The 5,904-nt window shown below is 39.5% G+C and overlaps 1 pseudogene; it reads right to left on the minus strand.

Annotated features, from left to right (window-relative positions):
* Positions 1-4,421: 4,421 nt before the first annotated feature.
* LOC133736230 (proline-rich protein 3-like) lies at positions 4,422-5,619 on the minus strand (annotated as a pseudogene).
* Positions 5,620-5,904: the final 285 nt, after the last annotated feature.

Raw genomic sequence — 5,904 nt, forward strand, 5'->3', positions numbered from 1 at the left:
TTACGTAGTTACGTACAAGGGTGTGCACTGCACGTTGGAGAAGAAATCCACCTCCGCACAATATCTATATGCTGCTGGCATGGAGATGAGTAGACGTGGGTGCTTACAATGGTCCTACATCTCAAGTATATATCCATGTTCTTGCTCAATTTTATGGACTAAAATTGGAAGTCTGTTTAAGTGTTTTACAAGGTCAAAATAAATTTACAAGAGAAAAAAGACCAACTGGGAATAAAAAGATAAAAAATAAGTGAGGGTCAATAAATTGTTTTACTGGAGGTCGATAGTTTGTGACAAGCAGGTTTGAGGGGGTTTAAGTTCTTGGGCCTGCTACAGGAGATTAGTCTGACTTTGTTGGGATAACTAGGTGGGTGTGTTACTAATTCGGTAACATAACCGAAGTAGCTTACTACCTGCTCACTCCGATAAAAAAAAAATAGAATAAAAGATAATAATAAAAGAAACTAAAAGAAATATCCGATTTTATCTTTATGGGTCAAGGCCCCCTGGCCTAACTGAAAGGCACTAAGCCTAACATATTACACAACTAAAAAAAAAGTGAAAAATAAACAGAAGATACAACAGCCTACAAAGGTAGGCTCAAATTCTCAAAAGCAGGAAGCCTCATGTTTTTGGTAATTTTACTATACCCTCTACACGTTGTCATTCAAACAACTTCAATTACATCGTCAAACTATAGAAAAGGCCCTTGCCAAAAAAAAAAAAACTATAGAAAAGGCTAACACTAGCAATTCCAGTTAGTATCAGACGGGCAGAGCTCAAAACTGCAAAGGCTAATTGCTACCAGCATAAGAATTTTCGACACAGTGGTTTGACTATTAGATTGTGTTTAAATTAGGTAACATATTAAATCAACAGAAGGACAAAGAACGATTCTCACAAAAATAAAAATAAAAGAACCACAGAAGGGAAAAGAACAGGATTAATTGCACTGACAATATGTTGAGTTTTTGGATGATCACCTACTTTTGATTTAACACTCTTGTTAATATAATTAGTAACAATATGCATGCACGTACTGTAGGCACACAAACATGTACGTACCGAGAAGCTCTACTAAAACTTAAGAACTCGGTTGAATCCATACATGTTATTGTTGTGGTTTTGTTTGCTCGTTAGAAACCAAACTAAAGGGTCGCTCAATCTCCAACTTCCATATTAAAAATACAGGTATCAACGTATCCATTGTTATAGGTATGATCATATGCGTCTCTTTGTTTCCTCGTAAGACTTGGAATTTTTTTGTTAGCTTTTACAATTTTGTTTTTCCTCTCCTGTTATGAGATGCTTGATTATACTCTGCATCCTTTAAGTATGTCATGTCATGCCCCGAATTTTGAATAATAAATTCAAATCCGAAACATGAATAATTACAATTACAAAATCCAAATCTCGAAACTTCGAGTTCATTATTACAATTCACTCTCACAAGCAATATTGTAAAGCTCAAATGAGCATAACACACCTCACAACGTACAATTGCTGTAAAACTCTAACAATTGCTCTAACCGCACGATCACCGTCCTGGTTCTCCTGTCCTGTAGGATTACCCGCTACACAATTTGAATAGTGTACCGGGAGTTGCAACAACACAAAACCCGGTAAGCTTTTTACAGCCAGTATGAGTAAACAAGAAAGAACTGTTGATTTAATAAAATACATTTCCTTTAACTCAAGTATAGAAATGTAGAAACATCACAATTACAATGATCACCACAAAACCACTTCACTTTCTCACTCTCATATATATATAAATATATATATATATATAAATATTATACACTTATGAGTCACTCCCCGTTACCCTCATAAGGTCACTCAACATTTGGCAGACAGACTAGAGCTCTAACTGATCGTTTCCACCTACCCGGCGCGAGGGCGTGGTTCACGATTTAATGCTATTAGTTTCCACCTACCCGGTACAAGGGCGTGGTTCACTAATAGATGCCATGGTCACCCCCGTGACCTATTGATCTCCACAGATCAATATATCTCAACAAATCAACAATTTATTGTTTCTCAACAATAAATTTAATACCTCTCACAATATTGTTGCTTTTCAACAATAAACTCAACACAACCATAACAGTACATAATATCTCACAATTTCAACAATACATATTATTTCACATAAATAATATATATATAGATAGACATTCACACAGGAATGCCCATTAATACCAACTATAGTTCACACAATGACGACAAAAAATAAATTAATTAAAAGTACTCGGTTCGTAATATGAACCACGTGAGGTTTACTCACCTCGATAATCCCGCTGCGTCTTCAATTCCGCTCAAAATACGATCCACAATCGTCCACTAACTCAAACCGTCAATCACCTAGTCAGATACGATCTTAACCTAGCAATCATTCATAAACCACACATATACGGAAATCCAACGGTCGGATTCTAATTTAATGATGATCCAACGGCCAAATCGAATTTATATGATGATCCAACGGTCGGATCCTCACGGATCGCCCTTAGGATCATCCTCCAAAATTATCACGAAGATCCAACGGTCAGATCTTCTTGAATCACTCTAACAAACATCTCCTCAAAATTATACGAAAATCCGACGGTTAGATTCTCACGAATCGCCTTCCGAATCACTATTTCACAATTATACGAAGATCCAACGGTCGGATCTTCGCCCATGACCACACAAAGCCACTGGGACAGTCATAAGATCAACATAACAAAACTACAAGTCCATCGGACGGTCCGATCTTCACAGATCACAAATCGAACGATCGAAATCGATCGAAATCGTAAAATTCATAACTTAATCATACGATATCCAAAAATTGCGTATAATATATCGAAATGATCGTATTGAAATATAGAATCTGAAAATGTACAGAAACCATATTTTTGATCCCCGGAGGTGGCCGGAAAGGGCCGCCGGAGTTAGTGGCAGAGCCGCCGCCGACCACCGCCAATGGTGTCGGGGCCGGGCTGCCCTTCTTCATCTCAACAAGCTTAACAATTTTCATAACTAGCATGAAGTCTGAAAATGACCGGAAGTAGTCGAAAATTACCTAGAACAGTTAGACTGGCCGGAATTTTTCCAGAAACCGGCGAAGAAATGCAGAAACCGATATGCTATGATTTCGACGTGAAAACTTCATCCTCCGGCCTCGATCCCTTCTGGAGAGTTGTTAAGAACATCAAGGCGAACTCACTGGTTCAAGAATCAATCAAAACGATGCACTACAGCTCGAGATATCACGATCGAAAGGTTTGATTCTCGATCAAGAACAGTCGAGCTCCGACGAACGTGAAAACCTTCACTCCAGGTGCGATCCTTCTCCGAGCATGATCACTAGGTTGAGGTGAGTTCAAGGAGCTAATGATTGTGAGTTTTGGTGGCCGGAGCTAGGAGAAAACCGGCGTTGACCAAAATCGAGCTTAAATCGAAACCGGGCCGCCGCCGCCGCTAGGGGCCGTGCCGCCGTGCAAGGTTGCCACAGATGGCTTCGGAGGAGTGAGGCGAAGCTGATGGACGTGGTTGCTCGTCCAGAGGTGGCCGGAATTGGAAGATAGACGCCGGCGAAGGATTGCCCAGTTTCCGTCGGTTTCGGACGCGTGAGGAAGAGAGAGAATGTTCAGTTTCCAATTTTGGAAACTTAATGTATTTTTGGAAAATTAACAAAAAAGGAAGCTTTTATATTAAACTGGAAACGTTTTCAAAAAAACATAACTAATTCATACGAGCTCCGATTTTTGCGTTCCATATATGCACGCGATCGTGTCGACGAGCTCTACAACTTTCATGAAGGAAGTTTTCCCAAATTCCATACGTATAAAAAGTCGATTTTCGCGTGCCCCTAAATAACGTACGTTTTCGAAAATTAATCGTTCGAACTAATTCCACAACTTCTCAGAGCCTCGTACTCGCTCCCACTATTGTGAAATCATTTCTAAAAATCCACGGAAATTAATTTGGATTTTTCGGGGTATTACATGTCATTTATCTTTTTACTGCATAATGTAGTTCTGAAAGTCCTATATATCTCATCATCAAAAGTAGTAACATTTTTACCTTGTGGAATGTAGAAGGTGGAAGGTGGAAGGTGGAAGGTGGAAGGAAAATAGTGCTCTATTAAATCTCTAATTTAAATGTGATTAAGACTTCAAACTTGCTTTGGTGTACGTTTAGAGAAAAAGATAAACTTAAAATTAAAACAGAGGTGTTAGAGGAACAATTTATATATCAGCAAAACAATGTGAAAAATAAGGAATGCCCTAATAGAGCAAAGCTTGTTACAAATAATCAAATGGCAGAGTTGAAAACTCTTACCACTAATAAATAAAGCATAATTAACAAAAATGAAGAGAGTCAATTTCATTTCCCCTTTTCCCGTTCAAGTACGAATTGGTAAATAGAGAAGATAACTAATAGCCACTAGGGGCTGGTTTAGGTTCTGAGGAGTAGAAGAAGGGTCCAACAGAGAACAGCTTCATGTTCTTGGCATTGATAGTGCGATAAGAAGCAATCGGAGCACCACTAATTCCATGGTTGACATCAGTAGGGACTTTGCAGCTCTCCAGTGGAGAATTGTCGAGGAATGTCTTGCACTCTGTGAGCTTCCACTTATTGTTGTAATTACCTTCAAGCTTCGAAGGTGACAATGTTGCAAAGAAGTAGCCTTTTGCATCAGTTGCACCACTTAAGATGGAGAAAGGTGCAGTCTCGTACCCATTTTCGTCCTCGCCCACGCATGTAATCCTTGCCACAGCTCCTGCATGCATTTCCAACAAAATATTGAGCAACACAAATAAATAATCTTAGACTCAATTTTTAAACATATCATTATCAAGCTGAACGATAGAATATGATATTGAAGTACAAAAATCATTATCAAGGAGAACGATGTAATATGATGTTGAAGTCCAAAAGTGATTGTGTTGAAATCGAAAGTACAAACTACAAAGTGTTGGTTGCTTGAAGCTCAAGTAATGTTCGTTAACTTTTACCCTATAAAATTATACATAGAATCGCTAAGATAGAGTTAGAACTAGCTATATTACCTTGAATTGGGAAGGCTTTAAGTCCTGAGTTACATAAAACAAGCCCTTGAATGCCGAACAGATTGTGAGGTAGTAGCTCTCCGTACGTACAACTGATCTAGTTTTGGTTTCTCAACCTGTGGTGGTTTTGGGCCATAGCCATAATCATTAGTGGAGACCTGTGGTGGTGTTGGTTTCTCAACCTGTGGTGGTTTTGGTTTCTGGACCTGCGGAGGTTTTGGTTGCTCAACCTGTGGTGGTTTTGGTTTCTGGACCTGCGGAGGTTTTGGTTGCTCAACCTGTGGTGGTTTTGGGCCATAGCCATAATCAGTAGCAGAGACCTGTGGAGGTGTTGGTTTCTCAACCTGTGGTGGTTTTGGTTTCTGGACCTGTGGTGGTTCTGGTTTCTGGACCTGTGGAGGTTTTGGTTGCTCAACCTGTGGTGGTTTTGGGCCATAGCCATAATCAGTTGCAGAGACGTTGATGAGTAGCAATGAAAGTAAAACCAGACAGGTGGGGAGGAGGAAGCGAGTGAGAGCCATTGCAATACTAACAATGTGCACTCGCAACAAGAGGTGAATTGGATTGTTAACGATTGATGGCTTGAAACTTAAGAGTCACTACCAAGTCCTTATATAGGTTTGGTTTCTATCAACTTTGATAGGATTGTATGTACTTGAGAGTTACAAAAAAGGGTGCACTGCACGTTGGTAAAGAAAACCAATCTCCGATTCTCCCCATAATATCTATAGGCTGGCATTGCGATTTTGTAGACGTGGGTGCTTATTATGTCCTACTTCTCAATGTTGTAGTATCCTATTGCTACTGGTATTGCCTTGGGCCGTTTCAATTTTCTGGGCCGACA

This window comes from Rosa rugosa, chromosome 3, assembly GCF_958449725.1.
Source record: "Rosa rugosa chromosome 3, drRosRugo1.1, whole genome shotgun sequence".
Lineage (NCBI taxonomy): Eukaryota > Viridiplantae > Streptophyta > Magnoliopsida > Rosales > Rosaceae > Rosa > Rosa rugosa.